The following is a 23,862-nucleotide window of genomic DNA, read 5'->3' on the forward strand; positions in this document are numbered from 1 at the left end:
GTGGTCTAGTTTCATTTTTTTGCATGTATCTGTCCAATTTTCCCAACACCATTTATTGAAGAGACTGTCTTGACTCCATTGTATGTTCATGCCTCCTTTGTCAATATTAATTGAGCATAGTGATTTGGGTTGATCTCTGGGTTCTCTATTCTATTCCATTGATCTATATGTCTGTTCTTCTGCCAGTGCTAGGCTGTTTTGAGAACAGTGGCTTTATCATACAGCTTGATATCTGGTATTGAGATACCATCTACTTTGTTCTTCTTTATCAGGATTGCTGCAGCTTTTTGGGCTCTTTTTTTATTCCAGATGAATTTTTGGAGAGTTCTTTCTAGGTCTGTGAAATATGCCATTGGAATTTTAATGGGGAGTGCATTGAATCGATAGATTGCTTTGGGTAGTATGGACATTTTAATGATGTTGATTCTACCAATCCTTGAACATGGTATGTTTTTCCATCTGTTTATATCTTCCTCTATCTCCTTTTTTCAGTGTCCTGTTGTTTTCGCATATAGGTCTTTTACCTCCTTAGTTAAGTTTATTCCTAGGTATCTTAATTTTTTGGTGTGATGGTAAATGGGATTGCATTTTTAGTTTCTCTTTCTGTAAGTTCACTATTGGTGTATAGAAATGCCATAGATTTCTTGGCGTTAATTTTGTATCCTGCTACATTGCCAAATTCATTTATTAAGTCTAATAATTTTTGATGGAGTCTTTAGGGTTTTCTATGTACAGTATCCTGTCATCTGTGAATAAGGACAGTTTTACTTGTTCTTTTCCAATTTGGATGCCTTTTATTTCTTCATCTTGTCTCATATATATGGCTAGCACTTCCAGTACTTTATTGAACAGGAGTGGTGAAAGTGGACATCCCTGTCTTGTTCCTGTTCTTAGGGGAAATGAGTTTAGTTTTTGCCCATTGAGTATGATGTTAGCTGTAGGTTTGTCATATAAGGCTTTTATCATGTTGAGGTATGGTCCTTCTATTCCTACTTTGCTGAGAGTTTTTATTAATAAAGGGTGTTGGATTTTGTCAAATGCTTTTTCTGCATTGATTGATATGATTATGTGTTTTGTGTCTCTTAGTTTGTTTATGTGATGTATCACATTTATTGATTTGCAGATATTGTACCATCCTTGCATCCCTGGAATAAATTCCACTTGGTCATGATGTATGATCTTTCTAATTTAATGCTGAATCTTTTTTTTTAGAATTTTGTTGAGCCTTTTAGCAACTAGGTTCATCAAGGATATTGGCCTGTAGTTCTCTTTTTTTGTGCTGTCTTTATCTGGTTTTGGTGTTAGGGTAATGTTGGTTTCATAGAAAGAGCTTGAAAGTGTGTGTTCCTTTTGTTTTTGGAATAGTCTGAGGAGGATAGGTTTTAGTTTTTCTTTGAATGCTTGGTTGAACTCCCCAGCAAAGCCATCCAGACCAGGGCTTTTGTTTGCTGGAAGATTTTTGATGACTGCTTCAAATTCTATGATAGTTATTGGCCTATTCAGGCTTTTTCATTCTTCTTGATTGAGTTTTGGAAGGTTCTATTTTTTTAGGAATATGTCCATTTTATCTAGGTTGTCCAGTTTTTTGGGATAGAGTTTTTCATAGTATTTTTTCATAATTGTTTGTATTTCTGTGGGGTCTGTTGTTATTTCTCCTCTTTCATTTCTGATATTGCTTATTCGAGTCCTCTCTCTTTGCTTCTTAGTGAGCCTGGCTAGAGGTTCATCAATCTTGTTTATCCTTTCAAAGAACCTGCTCTTGGTTTTGTTGATCTTTTGTATTGTATTTTTGGTCTCTATGTTGTTTATCTCTGCTCTGATCTTTATTATTTTCTTCCTTCTGCTAAAGCTGAGATTTTCTTGTTTTCTTTCTAATTCTTTGAGTTGTAGGGTTAAATAATTACTACCATTCTTTCTTGTTTTTTTGAGGTAGGCTTGTAGAGCTATGAACTTCCCTCTCAAGACTGCTTTCACAGTGTCCCATAGATTTTTGTATTGTTGTCTTTTCATTATCGTTTCTTTCCATGATGCTTATTTCTTCTTTGATCTCTCTGGTAACCCAGTCATCCTATCTAATAAAGAGGGAATATGCTAATTGACCATCCCACCCTCACAAAGATGGCGGCACACACAGCCAATAAGGAGGGAATATGCTAATTGACTGCCACACCCTCACAGATGGTGGTGCCCACAGCCAGAAAATTGAGGCACCCAGTCCCCTCATTCCCGCTGGGGTAGCAGGTGCACTGCACGGTCAGGCTTTTCCCTGGGGGGGACCAACCGCTCCGCATGTTTGCCTCTGGTGTTCCCCAGTGTCAGCAGCCTCCAGCCGCCCAAGGCCAGCCTGAAGCACAGGCAAGCCTCAGGTGTCAGCTGCCCAGCCTCCCAAGGACAGCCCAAGGCGCAGGTAAGCCTTGGATGGTGGCTGCCCAAATGACACGTAAGGCGTAGGCAACCCTCAGATGGTGGCTTCACAACCAACGCCTGAGGCACAGGCAAGACTCGGATGGTGGCTTCCAAGCTGCTCAGGGCTGGCCCAAAGCACAGGGAAGCCTTGGATGGCAACCGCCCAGGGCCACCCAAGGGTCAGGTAACCAGGCTTGCACTGCCGGCAGTGGCAGCAGCAGAGGTGTGATGGGGATGTTGCCTTCCCCTGATCACTGGGTCGCTTCTCGCCCCTGAGGTCTCACAGACTGTGAGAGGGGCAGGCCGGGTTGAGGGACCCCCCTCCAGTGCATGAATTTTCATGCACCAGGCCTCTAGTTGTTTAATAAAATGCTATTTAACCTCCAGGTGTTTGTTTCTTTATTGTTTTTTTGTAGTTGATTTCTAGTTTTATGCCATTGTGATCTGAGTAGATGCTTGATATGATTTTCAGCTTCTTGAACTTGAATAGACTATGCCTGTGGTCTATCTTTGAAAATGACCCATGTGCACTTGAGAAGAATATACAGTGAGTGGCCAGATTATTATTATCTCTCAATACATAATAATCTGGGCACTCAGTATGTATGTATGTGTATGTGTATGTGTATGTGTATGTGTATGTGTATGTGTATATATATATATATATATATATATATATATATATATATATATTAAAGGCTGAGTGCATAAATTCATGCATGTGTGTTGGTGTCCAGCCAGCCTGGCCAGAGGGAGGGGACATGGGTGTGTTCAGCCGGCCTGCCTGCTGGTCGAACTCCTGGTTGAGGGGACAATTTGCATATTAGCCTTTTATTATATAGGATATACACTGAGTGGCCAGATTATTATGCATTCAAAGATCATAATAATCTGGCCACACAGTGTATATTCTGTGGCTTTGGGGTGGAATCTTCTGAAGATGTCAATTAAGTCCATCTGATCTAGTAAGTCATTTCGGATTGCTGTTTTTTTACTGATTTTTTTGTTTAGAGATTTGTCCAGTGGTGTCAGTGGGGTATTCAAGTCCCCTACTATGATTGTATTGCTGTCAATCTCTCCCTTGATATCCTCCACAAGCTTTTTTTATGTATTTGGGTGCTCCTGTATTGGGTGCATATATGTTTACTAGAGTTATATCTTCTTGTTGAATTTCTCCCTTTAGTATTATGAAGTGTCCTTCCTTATCTCTTGTTATGGCGTTCACTTTTAGGTCTAATTTTTTAGATATAAGTCTTGCTACCCCAGCATATTTTTCATTTCCATTCCCCTGAAAAAGCTTTTCTATCCCTTCACCACCAGTCTGTGTGAGTCCTTTGTTCTAAGGTGGGTTTCCTAGTGACAGCAGATATGTGATATTTTTTTATCCGGTCAGCTACCCTATGTCTTTTGATTGGGGCATTTAATCCATTTACATTTAAAGTTATTATTCGTATGTGTTTTTGTTGCCATTTTTATTCTTTTTGCCTGTGTTCCTTCACTTCTATTTCTTCTTTTTATAGCAGACCATTTAGCATTTCTAGCATTGCTGGTCTGGTGGTAATGAACTCCCTTAGTCCTATTTTGTCTGTGAAGCTCCTGATTTCACCTTCAATTTTGATTGACAGCCTTGCTGGGAACAGTATTCTTGGATTCAGACCCTTTCTTTGCATGACTTTGTATATTTCTTTCCATTTCCTTCTGGCCTGATGTGTTTCTGTTGAGAAATCAGTCGTTAATCTGATGGGAGATCCTTTGTAGATAACTTTCTGTCTCTCTCTGGCAGCCTTTTAGATTCTTACTTTTTCGTTGTTGTTTGACAATTTAATTATAATGTGTCTTGGCGTGGGTCTTTTCAAGTTCATCTTGTTTGGGACTTTGTGCGCTTCTTGGAGTTGTGTGAGTTTTTTCTTCCTTATATAAGGAAAGTTTTCTGTCATTATTTCTTCAAACAGGTTTTCTATTCCTTGCTCTGTTTCCTCTCCTTCTGGAACCCCTAATATGTGGATGTTGTTTTGTTTTATGTTGTCCCAAAGTTCACTTAGGCTCTCCTCCTGTTTTTTAAGTTTTTTTTCTAGGTGCTGTTATGCTTGGGTGTTTTTGCCTACCTTGTCTTCTAGTTCACTGATGCAGTCCTCTGCTTATTCTAGTCTATTGTTGACACTTTCTATTGAGTTCTTTATTGCTGAGATGTCATTTTTCATCTCTTCTAGGTTCTTCTTCATTTCTACTTGGTTCTTTCATATATTGTTGAAATTTTCTTCCGTCCTTCTCAGCGACCTTATGACCATTGCTCAAAATCCTTTCTCTGTCATATTGCTTGCCTCCAATTCATTTACTTCCTTTTCTAGTGAATCCTCCTTTTCTTTCTTATGTGGGCTGTTTCTTTGTTTCCCCATGATTGCTCTTCTCAGGGTTTCTAATTATGTAGCTCTCTCTCTCCTGCGTTCACTTAAAGGCACAAAATACAACAAAACAAGACACAATGCACAGGGCACCAAACACAAATATATTCACAATACTAATACCCCAATAAAGGTGACCACCACAGAAAAGAGAATTAGAGAATAGAAAAGAGTGCAAAAATGATATTGAGAAAAGGAAAAAATGTAAGAGAGAAAAGAAAGAGAAGAATAAGAAGGGGGAAAATATATGTATATGGGGAGAAAACTCCAATAAAACAACAACTAATCCAAAAAATGTAAACAATAAACACCCAGAGATGAATGAAAAATACAAACAAAAACTAATTCAAAAACTGCACACAACAAACCTCCAAACAGCAAATACCCAGATAACTCTGAGGATGTAGAGCTTATTTCCAGAAGGTAAGGTCAAGGAATTGAATGAATGGGGAAATAGCCACAATTCAGTATAGAGGAGGTATAAAGAAAATGAGTGTATAAGAAGAAAAGTAAAAAAAAAAAAATACAAAAAGAGAAAATATATCCTAAATAATAAAAGAGTAATATGCAAATTAACCATCACTCTGCTACACCCACGAGCCACGCCCACCAGCCAATCAGGAGCGAATATGCAAATAAACCCAACCAAGATGGCTACGGCCACAGATAGCAGGAGGGAGGCTTGGGTTTCCCGGGCAATGGAGGAAGCCAAGCTTTCCGCCTGCCCTTGCTGGCCTAGGCCTCCACGCAAGGCTACAAAGTTTCAATGATAGAAGATACATAAGTCCAAACAGAAATGGTGGCAGCCACGGAGCTGGAAAGAGCAGGAGGCTAGGGTTGCCCCCGGTGATGGAGGAAGCCAAGCTTTCCACACACCCTGGCCAGCCTAGGCCTCTGCTTAAGGTTACAAAGTTTCAATTATAGAAGATACATAAATCCCCCCAAAAAAGGCTGCCACCATGGAGCAAGCAGAAGGCTTGGCTCCGCTCCAGGCTACAAAGTTTCAATTGTAGAAGATAAATAAACCCCAGATACCATGGCCTCTGCTTGGGTTGCCAGGGGAAGTGGCCGGCCTGCAAACCACCACGGGCCCCTTGCCCAGGCCGCCCCATGCCCCAAGGGAACCCCCACCCTGATTGGGACAAACTTCAGGGCAATCCAGCTGGCCCCCACCCATGCACCAGGCCTCTATCCTATCTAATAAAAGAGTAATATGCAGATTGACCATCCCTCCAACACACAAGATGGCTGCCCCCATGTGGTCAAAGATCCTGCCCCCATGTGGACACAAGATGGCCACCACAAGATGGCCAGCAAGGGAGGGCAGTTGGGAGGGACCAGGCCTGCAAGGGAGGGCAGTTGGGGGCAATCAAGCCAGCAGGGGAGGGCAGTTAGGGGTGACCAAGCCAGCAGAGGATGGAAGTTGGGGGGGGGGACCAGGCCTGCAGGGGAGGGTAGTTAGGGGTGACCAGGCCTGCAGGAGAGGGAAGTTGGGTGGGACCCAGGCCTGCAGGGGAGAGCTGTTAGGGATGACCAGGCCTGCAGAGGAGGGCAGTTAGGGGTGACCAGGCCTGCAGGGGAGGGCAGTTAGGGGAAAACTGGCTGGCAGTTAGGCATCAATCAGGCTGGCTGGGCAGTGGTTAGGGGGTGATCAGGCTAGCAGGCAGAAGTGGTTAGGGGCAATCAGGAAAGCAGGCAGGCGAGCAGTTGGGAGCCAGCAGTCCTGGATTGTGAGAGGGATGTCCGACTGCCCATTAAACAGGCAGTCGGACATCCCTCGAGGGGTCCCAGATTGGAGAGGGTGCAGGCTGGGCTGAGGGACACCCTCCCATGCACGAATTTTGTGCACTGGGCCTCTAGTATATATATAAAAGAAAAAAATATGTATATATATCCTATATAATAAAGATGTAATATGCAAATGGTCATTACACCAAGAAGCATAATGACCGACTGCATAATGACCAGATCACGGATCATCAGGACAGTGTGGCAGCATGCTACAAGCGGGCAGTGGAGAGCTACAGGAGGGGGCAGGGCAGCAAGCTATGAGGGGGGGCAGTGAGGCGGAGGATGCTACTGGAGGGTGGGGCAGCAGGCAGAGAGCTACCAGAGGACTGCAGCAAGCTACTGGCTATAAGAAGGTGGTGGAGAACTAGAGGAGGGGGCAGGGCATCAAGTCATGAGGGAGGTGGGGGGAAGGGAGACAGGTGGAGCTACCAGAGGGCAGGGCATTGGGTGGAGAGCTACTGGAGTGTGGCAGCAAGCTACTGGCACACGGATTCATGCACAGTGCTACATATATATATATATATATATATATATATATATATATATATATATATATATATATATATATACTGAGTGGCCAGATTATTATGATCTCTGAACTAATAGCTTAACTAATTCCAATCACCAACTCAGGCCTATCTACTCTCTATTCTCTTTTTCCAATAGTAAACGGATACATAGATAGATTAAAGAAGGGGGAAATTCATTTTGCAGCCAGGAAGGGCATATATATAATTTCAATATACAATTTGCAGCCAGGAAGGACATATATATAATTTCCCCCTTCTTTAATCTATCTATGTATCCATTTACTATTGGAAAAGGAGAATAGAGAGTAGATAGGCCTGAGTTAGTGATTTGAATTAGTTAAGCTATTAGTAGAAGAAGAGAACAAGTGAGGAGAGGAAAAACAGAAGCAAAAAAAAAGGAAAGAAAGAAAACAACAAAAAACAAACAAAAAAATAACCAACAATCAAACAAACAACAAGACAGAAAGGAAGAAAAAAGGCAAAAAGTAATTTGGATAGTGAAGAAAGAGAAAAGAGAAGTATGTATGGGCTTGGAGCAGGGGAGGGGAAATTAGATATATGAGTAAGATCAATTTTTAACAGGGAGTGAAAAGAAAGGATAGAGAAAAACTTAAGCAGGGACAGGGTAAGAGAAACAGGACAAAAAAGGGGAAATTGAAGAAGAGAGTGTTGGCATAAAGGAAAAATTGAGATAGAGCAAAATAATGCTAAAGGGAAAATAAAAATAGAACGTAGAACATTAATCCCTAAATAAAAGAAAATAAAGAAAAAATATAAAATAAAACTTTTTAAAAAGGGTAAAATAATAGTATTAATAATAATAGTTAAAAATAAAAATATAATAAGGTAAAGTCTAGTGAGAGAAAAAGCATTAGTTTGTTAAGTAAAAGATAAAAAATAAAAATGTGAAGTAGTGAAGGTCATTGACTTCCTCTACTGTTCTGCTTGTCATGTCTGCTTCCTTTCAGGTAGCACAGTATTGAAGTTCCCTGTGATCCACCACGCCTCTGTGTCATAAGCCACAACCCTGTTTTCAAGCAAGCAGAATCTCTCTGCTCTCTTTGGTTCTCAGCGTGCCTTTAGTTGTATTTACACACAAGATTCAATTTCTGATAAAACCCCTGGGTGGCAGTGTTTCTGTCTTAATACCCTGGGCTAAAAGGCCTCTCTACTCTGGCACTATGCGTGATTTCAACCAAGGGCGCAAGGCAGCAAAAATTTGGACATCCCCTTCCCCAGCTGCTGATTTCTGCACACTGCCATTGCGCCTTTCCAGCTCACAGGCCTACATCTAGAGAACCCAAATAGCTCAAGTAGGGAGCTACACTAGATTATCAAGCCCAGGACACCTGAGAGATCAAACCAGTAGTACCATCCCCAAAATAAGCTGGGTAGCAAAGCAGTCGGATCTAGGACACAGAAACAATTAAAACATTACAGGAGAGAGACAAAATGACGGTGGAATAGATAGACGTGTCCCAAGCCTTGCACCAGAGCAGATAAAATAAATAGCTGAAACAAATAACATCCAACCCGAATTGGCAAAGGAGACTGAGCAGGTGAGACAATTTGCAGCCAGGAAGGGCATAGGATCCCTGGGAAAAAAGCCCAGGGCAGTTCGACCATGTGAACAGCAGACACGTGAGCAGCCCACTGCTGTCCAAAGAGCAGCAGACCCATGTGCAGACCGCCCCAGGCCTAAGAGCAGCAGCCTCACATGGACTGACCCTGTCCAAGGAGCAGCAGCTGAATAAGTGGCCCGCTTCACTGTCTGAGGAGCAGGAATGATGCGAGCAGTCTGCCCCATCTGAGGAGCAGCAGCCGCAAAAGCATCCCGCCCACAATTGAGGAGCAGCAGCCCAGTGCAGCATGCCCCCAACCAGTGAGCAGCGGCTGCGTGCAGCCCACACCCTGCACCTATCCAAGGAGCAGCAGCTGCACTAGCAGCCTGCCCCTGTCCGAGGAGCAGCAGCCACACAAGCAGCCTGCCCCCATCTGAGGAGAAGCAGCAGTGTGAAAAGCCTGCCCCCATACGAGGAACAGCAGCGACGCAACCAGCCTGACCCCATTCGAGGAGCAGCAGCTGCCCGATCAGCCCGCCCCAGAATCAGGAGCAGCAGCCACATGAGCAGACCACCCTCGTCAGAGGAGCAGCAGCCCTGAGCAGCCCTCACTGGTCTGAGGAGCAGTAGCCACACAGAGCCTGCACCTGTCCAATGAGCAGCAGCTGGGTGAGCAGCCTGGCCCCATCCGAGAAGCAGCAGCCACAAGTGCAGCTCACTCCCGCTTGAGGAGCAGCAGCCATGCAAGCAGCCCATTACCCGTCCGAGGAGCAGCAGCTTCACGAGGAGCCCTCACCCGTACGAAGAGCAGCAGCCCGGCAAGCAACCTGCCCCTAAGAAGCGGCAGACTCATGACCAGCCCGCCCCATCTGAGGAACAGCAGCAGCATACAGCCAGAACCTATTCAAGGAACAGCAGCTTCATGAGCAGTCCGCCCCTGTCTGAGGAGCAGCAGCCACGTGAGCAGCCCACCCCTGTTCAAGGAACAGCAGCTGTGCGAGCAGCATTCCCCACCAGCCAGAGGAGCTGCTGCAAACTGAGGAACAGCCACTTCAGTGACTGCCTGAGGAGCAACCGCAGCCTGAGGAGCCCCTGACACCTGAGGAGCAGCCCCTGCACAACTGAACATCTAGATCAGTTGTTGAGACCAAAAATGGGTAGACAAAGAAGCTCCCAAAGGAAAGAAAAGAGGGATTTGCCAGAAGAGCAGATAAGTGAAAGAGAGGGAAGCAATATGTCAGAAAAAAAATCAGAATAAGGGTCATACAGTTCATAAACCAGATGGAGGAAAAAATCAATAACCTATGTAAGAATCAAGAATAAATGGATGAAAAAATCAATAACTCATGTAAGAATCATGAAGAAATGAAGTGATATATATGCAATAAAAAACACCATGGAAAGTTTCAACAGTAGACTAGGAGAAGTGGAGGACTGAATTAGCGAATTAGAAGACAGGGAAGCAAAACACACACAAACTGAACTGCAATTGGAGAAAAAAAATTAAAAGACAGGAGAGCCTAAGGGAGCTATAAGACAACATGAAATGAAGCAACATACGAATAATAGGGCTGTCAGAACAACAGGAAGAGGAACAAGGGTTAGAAAACCTATTTGAAGAAATAATGTCAGAAAACTTCCCTGATGTGGGGAAGAAAAAAGTCACACAAGCACAAAGAATCCCAAACAAGATGAACCCGAAAAGACCCACACCAAGACACATCATAATTATGATGGCAAATGTACAGGACAAAGAGAAAATCTTAAAGGCTGCAAGAAAGAGACAGAGAGTTACATGCAAGGGAGCTCCCACTGGATTATCAAATGATTTCTCAACAGAAACATATCAGGCCAGAAAAGAATGGAAGGAAATTTACAAAGTGATGCAAACCAAGGGACTGAATCCAAGAATACTCTATCCAGCAAGGCTATCATTCAAAATTGAAGGGGAAATAAGGAGGTTCACTGACAAAAAAAAAAGGCTAAGGGAATTTATCACTACCAACCCAGCATTCCAAGAAATGCTAAAGGGACTGGTGTAAAAAGAAGAAATAAAAAGGTAAGAAAAACACAGGCACAAAAAATAAAAATGGCTACAAACAAGTACCTTTCAATAATAACTTTAAACGTAAATGACTAAATGCTCCAATCAAAAGACATCGAATGAGTGAATGGATAAAAATGCATGACCCATATATATGCTGTCTACAAGAGACCCACCTCAGAACAAGGGACTCACACAGACTGAAAGTGAAGGGATGGAAAAATATACTTCAGGCCAATGGAAATGAAAACAAAGCTGGGGTAGCAATACTTATATCTGACAAAATAGACCTCAAAGTGAAGGACATAACAACAGATATGGAAGGCCATTTCATAATACTAAAGGGATTGCTACAACAAGAGGATATAACCCTGATAAACATAAATGCACCCCATGTAGGAGCACCCAAATACATAAAAAACTCCTGGAAGATATCTAGGGAGAGATCGACAACAATACAACCATAGTAGGAGACTTTAATACACCACTGACATCAGTGGATTAATTATCTAGACAAAAAATCAACAAAGAAACAGCAATCCTAAATGACTCACTAGATCAGATGGAGTTAATTGACATCTTCAGTACATTTCACCCCAAAGCCACGGAATAGATGTTCTCAAGTGCACATGGGACATTTTCAAAATAGACCACATATTGGGTCACAAGCAAGTATTCCCAAATTCAAGAAAATAGAAATCATATCAAGCATTTTCTCAGACCACAATGGCATAATATTAGAAATAAACTACAATAAAAAGAATCCAAAAAACTCAAACACTTGGAAGCTCAATAGCATGCTATTAAACAGTGATTGGGTTACCAAAGAGATTAAAGAAGAAATTAAAATCATCCTGGAAACTAATGACAATAAAAACACAACAATCCAAAATCTATGGGACACAAGGAAAGCAGTCCTGACAGGGAAGTTTATAGCTCTACAGGGCTACCTCAAAAAAACAAGAACAAATGGTAATAAACCATCTATCACTACAACTCAAAGAATTACAAAGAGAGCAATAAGTAAAGCCCAGAGTGAGCAGAAGGAAGGCGATAATAAATATCAGAGCAGAAATGAATGACATAGAGACCAAAAAAACAATACAAAAGATCAATGAAATCAAGAGCTGGTTCTTTGAAAGGATAAACAAGATTGATGAACCTCTAGCCAGGCTCACCAAGAAGCAAAGAGAGAGGACCCAAATAAAGAAAACCAGAAATGAAAGAGGCATAATAACAACGGACCCTACATAAATACAAAGGATTGTTAAAAAAAATATATGAAAATATCTATTCTAACAAACTAGACAGCCCTGAGGAAATGGACATATTCCTAGAAAAATACAACCTTCCAAAACTCAATCAGGAAGAATCTAAACATCTCAATAGGCAGATAACTATGGAAGAAATTGAAGTAGCCATCAAAAAGCTTCCAGCAAACAAAAGCCCGGGGCCAGATGGCTTCACAGGGGAGTTTTACCAAACATTCAAGGAAGAACTAAAACCTATCCTCCTCAGACTAGCCCAAAAAATTCAAGAGGAAGGAACACTGACCAAGTGTTCCATACAACATGAACAAGTAGGATTTATCCCAGGGATGCAAGAATGGTACAGTATCGCAAATCAATAAACATGATACATCATATAAACAAAATGAGAGATAAAAATCACATAGTCATATCAATTGACATAGAAAAAAAGCATTTGACAAAATCCAACACCCTTTCTTCATAAAAACTCTCAGCAAGGTGGGAATAGAAGGATCATACCTCAACATAATAAAAGCAATATATGACAAACCCACAGCCAATATCATAATCAATGAGCAAAAACTAAAACCATTTCCCTTAATAACAGGAACAAGACAGGGATGCCCACACTCAGCACTCCTGTTCAACATAATATTGGAAGTACTAGCCATTGTAATCAGACAAGAAGAAGAAATAAAAGGCATCCAAATGGGAAAAGAAGAAGTAAAACTGTCCTTATTCACAGATGACATGATACTGTACATAGAAAACTCTAAAGACTCCATCAAAAATTATTAGTCTTAATAAATGAATTTGGCAATGTACCAGGATACAAAATTAATGCCAAGAAATCTATGGCATTTTTATACACCAATAGTGAACTTACAGAAAGATAGACAAAAAAAGGAATCCCATTTACCATTGCACCAAAAAAATTAAGATACCTAGGAATAAACTTAACTAAGGAGGTAAAAGACCAATACGCAGAAAACTACAGGACACTGAAAAAAGAGATAGAGGAAGACGTAAACAGATGGAAGAACATACTGTGTTCATGGATTGGTAGAATCAACATCATTAAAATGTCCATACTACCCAAAGCAATCTATAGATTCAATGCATTCCCCAGTAAAATACCAACAGCATATTTCGCAGACCTAGAAAGAATTTTCGAAGATTTCTTCCCTAATAAAAAAGACCGAATAGATGCAGCAATCCTGAGAAAGAAGAACAAATTAGGTGCGATCTCAATACCAGATATCAAGCTGTATTACAAAGCCACTGTTCTCAAAACAGCCTGGTCACCAGAACAGACATGTAGATCATTTGAATAGAATAGAGAACCCAGAAATCAACCCAAGCCATTATACCAGGGGTGGACAAACTTTTTGACTTGAGGGCCACAATGGGTTCTTAAACTGGACCGGAGGGCCGCAACAAAAGCATGGATGGAGTGTTTGTGTGAACTAATATAAATTCAAAGTAAACATCATTACATAAAAGGGTACGGTCTTTTTTTTATTTCAATAGTTTTATTCACTTCAAACATTTTAACAAGAAGAATGTAAACACTAATTATTATAATTTGAAACTTCAAAAAATGGAGGAATCATAGCACAATAACATACCTTATATTGAAGATGGCAAAGGCAAAATAAAATTGCCTAACAAAGGAAAGGTACAAAAGCCTTTCAAATTAAACTTAAATATAATAAAATAATTTAAAACTAAAACAAATAGAAAAGAACAAAATGTGTAAACAGTAAATTAAACATTTTCTTTAGTGCAACTTCCAAATTATGCCCGGGACGTAGATGTAGATGGCAATGTAGACTGGGTTGAAAGGTTCTTGGTCTTTAAAACATCAACTTCAGTGGGAACAGTGTTGTTGGTCTCCTTTTTAGCTAATGCTCTGATACTGTGCTCTCCAGGGGCGTGTCTCCCTACATCACCACAATAATGTGTCTACGCATTCCCAGGGTGCTGTCGGGGGACGCGTCCGCGGGCATTACAAGGAGCCTCCGGAAGACTGAGAGGTTGTTCCTTCTACTGAATGGGCGGATATAAATCCGCCCACTAAAAGAAGGAGTTGCGGCCGTGTTTCCCGACATTGCCATGTTAACACTGCTGCTGGTGAAGGAGCGGAGGGGAGAGCAAGAGAACCCTCTGCTCTTTCGGCTCCGCGGGCCAGATAGAACAGCCGACGGGGCTGGATCCGGCCCGCGGGCCGTAGTTTGCCCACGGCTGCATTATACTCAATTAATATTTGACAAAGGAGGCAAGAGCATACAATGGAGTCAAGACAGTCTCTTCAATAATGGTGCTCGGACATTTGGTCAGATACATGCAAAAAAATGAAATCAGATCACCAACTTACACCATACAAAAAATAAACTCAAAATGGATAAAGGACTTAAACATAAGACAGAAAACCATGAAAATACTAGAAGAATCCACAGGCAGCAAAATCTCAGACATATGCCGCAGCAATTTCTTCACTGATACTGCTCCTAGGGCAATGGAAACTAAAGAGTAAATAAATAAATGGGACTACATCAAGATAAAAAGCTTCTACACAGCAAAAGAAACCATCAACAAAATAGCAAGAAAGCCCACTGCATGGGAGAACATATTTGCCAATATTATCACTGATAAGGGTTTAATCTCAAAAATTTACAGGGAACTCATACAAGTTAACAAAAGGAAGTTAAACAATCCAATCAAAAAATGGGCAAAGGACCTAGACATTTTTCAAAAGAAGAGGTACAAAAGGCCAAAAGACATATGAAAACATGCTCAAAGTCACTAATTATCCTAGAGATGCAAATCAAAACGACAATGAGGTATCATCTCACACCTGTCAGAATGGCTATCATCAACAAATCAACAAACAACAAGTGCTGGTGAGGATGTGGAGAAAAAGGAACCCTGGTGCACTGCTGGTGGGAATGCAGAGTGGTGCAGCCACTGTGGAAAATAGTATGGAGTTTCCTTAAAAAGTTAAAAATGGTACTTGCATTTGGCCCAGTAATCCCACTTCTAGGACTATATTCCAAGAAACCAGAAACACCAATCAGAAGGGATATATGCACCCCTATGTTCATAGCAGCACAATTTACAATAGCTAAGATTTGGAAACAGCCTAAGTGCCCATCAGCAGATGAGTGGATTAAAAACTGTGGCACATCTACACATTGCAATACTATGCTGCTATTAAAAAGAAGGAACTTTTACCATTTGTAACAGCATGGATGGTACTGGAGAGTATCATGCCTAGCAAAATAAGCTAGTTGGAGAAAGATAAATATCACATGATCTCACTCATACGTAGGATATTATGATCAACAAACTGATGAACAAAAATTGATCCAGAGACAAGGTGGCACTGAGCAGACCATCCAACCTCAGGGAGAAGGCAGGGGAGGCGGCGGGTTAGAGATCAACCAAAGGACTTGTATGTATGCATAGTAGCATGACCAATGGACACAGACACTGGGGCAGTTGGGGCTTGCCCTTGGGGGTGGGAATGGCCGAGGCAAGGTTATCGGGGGAAAAAGGGAGACATGTAATACTTTAAACAATAAAAAAGAGGTCAATAAAGTTAACTATTATTGTTGCCATTAATGACATCAATATCCTCTTGACAGTACGTGGTGTAATGTCAAGCTCAGAGTAAGCAGTCAACAAATGGTAGCTGTTGCTGTAATTAAACATTTGCATTTCCAGACTGTGCAAGAAAGAGGTTTTGTAAATATTTGTGACCTTGAGCTAAGCAATAATTTCTTACATACAACTCCAAAAGCACAATTGACAAAAAAATAGGTACCTTGTACTTCATCAAAATGTAAAACTTTTGCCTACCTGGCATGGCTTAGTGGTTGAGTGTTGACCAATGAACCAGGAGATCAGGATTGGATTCCTGGTCAAGGCACATGCCCGAGTTGTGGGCTTGATCCCCAGTGTGGGGCATGCAGGCGGCAGCTGATCAATAATTCTCTCTCATCATTGATGTTTCTATCTCTCTCTCCCTCTTAATTCCTCTCTCTGAAATCAATAAAAATATATTTTAAAAAATGTAAAACTTCTGTACTTCATATTATGCTACCAAGAAAGAGAAAAAAATAACTCACAGAATGGGAAAATATATTGTCAAATCATATAGCAGACAAGGGACTTGTATGTAGGATATATAAATAACTCATGCAACTCAAAAATAAAGAAATGATGCAATAAAAATGAGCAATGGATATGATAGACATTTCTTCATATAAGATATACAAAAGGCCAATAGGCCCATGAAAAGATGTTTAATATCATTAGTCATTAAGAAAATGCAAATCAAATCCAAAATGAGGTACTATTTTGCACTCACTAAGATGCAAGAATCATAAAGAGAGATAATGAAAAATATTAGCATAAATGTAGAGAAATTGGAACCCTTAGGCACGGGTAATGGGAATGTAAAATGGTACACAAATGTTCATAGCAGAATTATTTATAATAGCCCATCAACAAATGAATGGGTAAACAAAATGCATTATATCCATAATATGGAATATTATGCAGCCATAAAAGAAGTCAAGTACATGTTACAACATGGATAAACCAAGAAAATATGCTAAGTGAAGGAAGCCAGAAATGAAAAACCTATATGTTTTATGTGTCCACTTATATGAAGTAATCAGAATAGGCAAATTCATAAAGACAAAAAAACAACCAATTAATCGTCGGAGGCTAAAGTTAAGAAGAAATGAGGTTTGGCTGCTAAAAGATATAGGGTTTCTTTGTGGGATGACAAAAATGTTCTACCATAGATTGTGGTGATGATTACACAGCTCTGTGAATATACTAAAAACCATTGAGTTTCACATTTAAATGGGTTAAATTTGTGGTATATGATTATATTTCAATATAGCTATTTTAAAAAAAGAATGGACCATTTCTTGTTAGAAATACAAAGATAAATAAAACAGTTATTTCCATATGGCACTCACTATTTATAAGGAGAGCTAAGATGTGTACAAAAAAGCATGTTTGACTCCATTTTATGTCCCCACCCTTGTGTCTCTTTTATTCCACTGTCAATTTGTGATATTTATTTGTATTTTATTCATTCCTACAAACCACTTCAAATCCTATCTGGGACAAGGTGGGGTATTAGGTAAACAAATGGCTGCAAATAGTAATGATACAGGGTATAAAGTGTTCAGTGCCATAAAAGAGGTACTGCTAAAGTACTATGGGAGGAAGTGAAGAACATTTCTGGATGGGTTAAAACAAGAGTACCCCACCTCTCAGAGAATTTTGTTGCCCATGCTCTTCTAATCAGTCATGTAAGAAAGAAGACAAAGGACATAGAAATAGATCCCAGAGGGCCTGGCTGGTGTGGCCCAGTGGTTGAGCATCAACCTATGAACCAGGAGGTCATGGGTCAATTCTCGGTTGGGGCATATGCCCAGATTGCTTGATCAATACCAAGTGTGGGGCATGCAGGAGGTAGCCTATCAGTGATTCTCTCTCATCATTGATGTTTCTATCTCTCTATTCCTCTCCCTTCTTCTCTGGAATCAATAAAAATATTTTTTAAAAAATAGATCCCAGAGGGACATGAGCAGAGCCAGTTAGTTCATGTATGTTCAAATGTGATGAACTTTGAGAACATGGGTTGTATTGAGGACCCCCATTCTCAGGTGCTTTGGTCTCTGCTGAACTATATCCTGGGCTGCCCCTAACATAATCCTATATAATAAAGAGGTAATATGCAAATTGACCCTCACACCCTCACATCACAAGATGGCCACCCCCACATTGTCACAAGTTGGCTGCCCCCATGTCATCACAAGATGGCCACCACAAGATGGCCACCTCCACATCATCACAAGATGGCCACCCCCACATCATCACAAAATGGCCTCCCCCCACATTGTCACAAGATGGCTGCCCCCACATTGTCACAAGATGGCCAGCAAGGTAGGACAGTTAGGGGTGACCAGGACTGCAGAGGAAGGCAGTTGGGGGCGACCAGGCCTGTAGGGGAGGGCAGTTGGGGGCAATTGGGCCGGCAGGGGAGCAGTTAGGTGTCAATCGGGCTGGCAGGAGAGCAGTTAGGGGGCTATCACGCTGGCAGGCCGAGTGGTTAGGGGCAATCAGGCAGGCAGGCAGGTGAACAGTTAGGAGCCAGCTGTCCTGGATTATGAGAGAGATGTCTGACTGCTGGTTTAGGCCCAATCCCCTAAGGGGTCCCAGATTGGAGAAGATGCAGGCTGTGCTGAGGGACACCCCCCCCATGCACGAATTTCATGCACTGGGCCTCTAGTGATAAGATAAAGAAATTAATGCAAGCCTCTTAAGCTGGAGTGTGCTGCAGCCTGCAACCTGCACTTGACCAGACTGAGCATGTGTAAACATGAAGTTCTTGAACCATTAAGCAGGCTTACTGATAAAGAGTCAGATATTGGGAGGTGAGTTTTCAGCATAGCAGCTTCATGTTGAGTTCAGCTGTTGGTGCAGCAGGCACTGGGCTCTCTGCTCAGAAACTGTCAGAAGCATTATAATTAAATCTCCCCACCTCCCCCTGACTAGGGCTGACAGCTGTGAGAGCAGAGATGCTATGAAAGGCACATATATTCTCAAATCAATTCTGATCCAGGAAGGGGGTGGGAATCATTCCACCTCCACAATTTCAACAACAAAGGGCAATTCTATTCTTGGGAAACCCATGAGTCAGAGATACTAAAGGCACCTTAAATGAAAGAAGTGTTTCTCCACATTTGGAAAGAGATATGGCAGTTTCTTTTTTTTTTTTTCTTTTTTATTCTAACACCATTTATCCCCCATACTCTCTTCAACCTCCCCCACACCCCCTGCAATCACCACACTGTTGTTCATGTCCATCAGTTTTTCTCCTTTTTTTCATTTTTGCTCAATCCCTCCCCCCGCCTACATCCCCTACCAGAGCAATCTGCCTGCTATCTATGAGTGTGTCTCTATTTTGCTTGTTAGTTTGGTTTGTTCATTAAGTTCCACATATGAGTGAGATCATGTGATACTTATCTTTCTCTGACTGGCTTATTTCATTTAGCATATTGTTCTCCAGGTCCATCCATACTGTCACAAAGGGTAAGAGAAGCTTCTTTTTTTTACAGCCAAGTAGTATTCCATTGTGTAAATGTACCACAGCTTTTTTATCCACTCATCTACTGATGGTCACTTGTGGTGCTTCCAAATCTTGGCTATTGTAAATAATGTTGCAATGAACATAGCGGTGCCTATTGTCTCTTTGTATCTATGATAACATACCTTTGGAATGTCAGGGTAACTTGTAACTTTTCTTTTTCTGGACCCCTCAGGGCACAACCTATGCACCAGGGCTGAGACCAAAAATTCCCTCATTGAACAAAATTCTAGCAAATCGGATCCAGCACTACATCAGAAAGATCATACACCATGACCAAGTAGGATTTATCCCAGGAATGCAAGGATGGTACAATATCCACAAATCAATAAACGTGATACATCACATAAACAAATTGAGAGATAAAAATCACATAGTCATATCAATTGATGCAGAAAAAGCATTTGACAAAACGCAACACCCTTTTTTGATAAAAACTCTCAACAAGTGGGAATAGAAGGATCATACCTCAACATAATAAAAGCTATATATGATAAACCCGCAGCTAACATCATACTCAATGGGCATATTGTTATCACAGGTAACACCTATGTATCCTGTATTCACCTATGTAAAAGAAGCATGTGTCTATTATTTTACTTTATATCCAATCCCAGATTTTTCCCCTCTTTGCTTTCTCCAAGCTGCCTAATCTATCACCAATGGATTTCATGTAACCCACTTATGTCTTCTCTTTTGATGATAATTTATTAGACTAGGTGAAAAAAAAACACCATTCTTCGGAGCATTATCTCAGTACGTTGAGATTCTGCTTCCCAACAATTGTCAACAGGCTCAAATAAACTCACAAAAATTCTATATAGGTTTGAATGTTTCTTACTTTAATATATTAAAAGGGTCATATACCGTGATCAAATGAGATTTATTCCAGGGATGTAAGGATATTTCAACATCTGCAAATCAATTAATGTGTTACTCAATATAAACAAAACAAATGATAAAAATTATATCAACTCAATAGATGCAAAAAATCATTTGACAAAACTAAATATCAATTTATGATAAAAATATTTAACAAAATGAGTATAGAGGTCATATACCTCAACATAATAAAGACCATATGTGACAAACCACACTCAACAGTGAAAAGCTGAAAACTTTTCTTCTAAGCTCAAGAAGAAAACAAAAATTTCCATTCTTACCACTTTTATTCAACATAATATTGGAAGTCCTAGCCAGACAATTTGGCAAGAAAAAGAAATAAAACACATCCAAATTGGAAAAGAACGTGTAAAACTGTCACTATTAGCAGCTGTGATATTATTTATAGAAAAGCCTAAGGACTCCAGAAAAAAAACTTAAAATACAGTTATGTGGCCCTAACTGGCTTGGCTCAGTGGTTTCAACATTGGCCCCCTGATTGAAGGGTCCTGGGTTTGATTCTGGTCAAGGGCAGCTACCTCCATTGCAGGCTTGATCCCCAACCCCAGTCGAGGTGCATGCGGGAGGCAACCAATCTATGTATCTCTCTCACATTGATGTTTCTCTCTGTCTCTCCCCCCTCTTCCACTCTGTCTCTCCCCTTCTCTTCCACTCTGTCTAAAAATAAATGGAAAAAAATATCCTCCAGTGAGGATTAACAACAACAAAAAAATGCAATTATGTACCACATAATGACATCTTAGCTAACAACAGACTGCTATAGCCCGGCTGGTGTGGCTCAGTGGTTGAGCGTAGACCTATGAACCAGGAGGTCACGGTTTGATTTCTGGTCAGGGCACATGCCCCGGTTGTGGGCTCAATCCCTGATCCCTGATGTAAAGTATGCAGGAGGCAGCCGATCAATGATTCTTTCTCATCATTGATGTTTCTATCTCTCTCTCCCAATCCCTTCCTCTCTAAAATTAATAAAAATCTTAAAAAAAACAGACTGATATACAATCTCACATGAGATTATAGAGCTAAAAAAGAGTGATGCCATAGCTATCACAATGTCATAGCACAATGCTTTTCATAAATGTCATTGTGTTAAAATTGCCTACAGTATTCAGTACTGTAACATGCTGTGTGGGTTTGCAGCCTAGAAACTGTATGGGAACAGAATTTTTCACCCCAAAATAAGTCTATTTTGCATAAGTATTATTTCATGTTGGTTAATTTTAAGAAACATAAGACTTGGGAGAAGTTCTGAAAACCAAGTATAAGTTACCCTTTGTAAAATGCATTTACATTTATAAGGAAAATCTCCATTTGTAAGGATATCTCCCTCCCTGTACCAGAGTTACAGAAAACCAGAGAAGAACCAAGCAATACTTAGAGAGATGGAGTTATATTTATTACGCGCGGGTCCAGAGGAGAATGTCTCTCAAATTCTGGGCCCCAACATGCAGGAATGTTCCCTATTTATATGTTTTTACCTTCTTTGTCTCCCAAATATGGGGTGTTTCCGACCCCTTTTGCAAGTTCTTAAAGAGCCCGTATGTGCTGGGGCCTTGAGACCTCAACCAGAGGCCTGGCCTGGCGCCAGCACTGATAACCTTGTCTGGGGAAGCTTTAATGGCCTCTCTGAAGTGGGAGTAGTCTTAGCAAGCAAGAATTTACAGAAGCCAAATAGCAGAGCTAAAATTTCAAGCAGCAGTATTTGTATAAGATGGATGCTTCATTCCCCACTGGTTTTATGTTCATGAGTCAAATCATTGACTCTTAGTCATTATAGTTATATTTACCCCTGAGAACTATAATCTTAATTTTCTGCCTAATAAAGTCAGTGGGCCTGCTTATAAGATAAGGGCCCGGAATTAGGGCCAGGAGTAATCTTTAGAGAGCCCGAAGAGTCCTGGACTCTCATTTTTTCCTGGGCTGTTTTAAGCCAAGTGTGATGAAGCCACGTTGGGATTCCGTTGACCTTGACTGCTGTGGAGGTGGTCCTTTCCAGGTAGGAGTCAGTCCTTGCGTGGCAAATTTCTTTACCCAAACAGAGTCACCAGGGTGGAAGGGATGAACCAGATCAGAAGTTGGTACAGGCAGAGCATCTCAGATGTGTTTCTGGATTACTTCCTGGGTAGACTGTAAAGCCTGTAAGAACTTGAATAAAGACTGGTTATGGATTTTAGCTTTTCTAGATTGGGTAGGTCAGGATCTGGAAGAGTCACTAGAATCTGTAGAGGCCCCACTGGTTTTAGGGCAGCCTCCTGGGCTGCTTCCTCTGTGGCCCAGTTCCCTCTTGCTTCTGTGGAGAACACTTACCTTGTTGTAAATGCGTACCTGCTATCAGTATAAATTGTTACTGATTTTTCTTTTGTCTAACAGAGACCCTAAAACTGGGTGACTCAAGTGTTTGACATCCAGTGCTCTAGTGTGTTCTGGAGTAAAACCTCAACCTCATGTGGGGCACTTAGGATTAGTTACTGCCCTAGGGTTAACTTATTTGCTTTTTCAATAAGCATAGCTGTGGCTGCTACCGCCCAGAGGCAAGTAGGTCACCCAAATGCAGAGGGGTCAAGTTTTTTTGGACAAATAGGCTACCAGCCTTTTCTAGGGGCTGAGACTTTGGATGAATACCTCTTTGGCTATGCCCCTTGTCTCACATACATAGAGGTGGAAAGACTTAGTTACGTCTGGTAGCGCTAGTTGGCCCATCGTCCTTGCTCTGCTCATGTCTGTCTAACTGCCTAATATATTACCTCAAGGATCCTGGCTCTGAATTCTTTTAGGGAAAATGGACGTTGAATTTCTTCTGTAGCTGCTTCGTGCTGAGGAGGGACGGAGTTTTCCCTCAGAGCCAAGAGATCCTTGCTGTCTGTCAGAGGGACGATGAGGCCTGGGCACAGGAGGTGGGCTTGTGACCTGGCAGAGACAAACTGTAACAAATGGTCCAGTGGAAGGGAAAGAAAACATTTCAGTTTTAATAACCTCTATTGAAATAGAATTTTTCTCCTCAAAATTACCTCTGTGTTTATCAAAAGAGCCAGATCAAGACCAATTTACCTATTGTATACAGTTTGGCCCGATTGTTTGCATAAACACAACAAGAATGGTAAATGACTACCTTTGCTGGAATCTCATGATTGAATCTTAGTGTGCCCCGTAGGGCCAAGAAGCCAAGCCATCCAGCTGCCGTCCGGCCTGCCTGCAGTATCTCTTGAATTAGGTGAATCCCTCAGCTGCAGGGACTCCACCTGGGCCCACGCCCTAGGTTTTAAGGCCCATCTCAGTAGCCCTCCTACTCGTCACAGCCTAGAGTGTGTGGGGTTCCACAGGGACGCAGAGTCATCTTTATTGCTCCCCTTCTACTCTGACCAACCACCAGTGATGGTAGGGCATAGGCCTGATGCTCCAGCACCAGCCATTTTCAGGGCTCCCAAGCAGGATACCAGGCTTTTCCTTGGCACTCTTACTGGCTTCAAGTCTTCAGAGTTCAGACAGGGCTCTTTAAAACATGACACTCCGGTCAAAGTTTCTGGTCAATAAAACCACTATTAGAAACTGGTCTTATTGAATTTATGCAAAGAAATATATTGCCATGATTTATTTAGCATTGCCAAATTTCAGAGGAATTATATAAGGAGAAAAATATACTGACCTGCTTTAAGATCTTCTGATTTTCCTTGTCAGTCTTTTCTATGGATTCTTCAGAGTAATATAACTGTCTTCAAATGACAAGGAGAAATTCAAAATGTGTATATATTCAAGTAGACAATTATAGCTGTCCTTGTAGTAGGGTTCCCCCTACTTGACTTGTC

This window comes from Plecotus auritus, assembly GCF_963455305.1.
Source record: "Plecotus auritus genome assembly, chromosome: X".
NCBI classification, from domain to species: Eukaryota; Metazoa; Chordata; class Mammalia; order Chiroptera; family Vespertilionidae; genus Plecotus; species Plecotus auritus.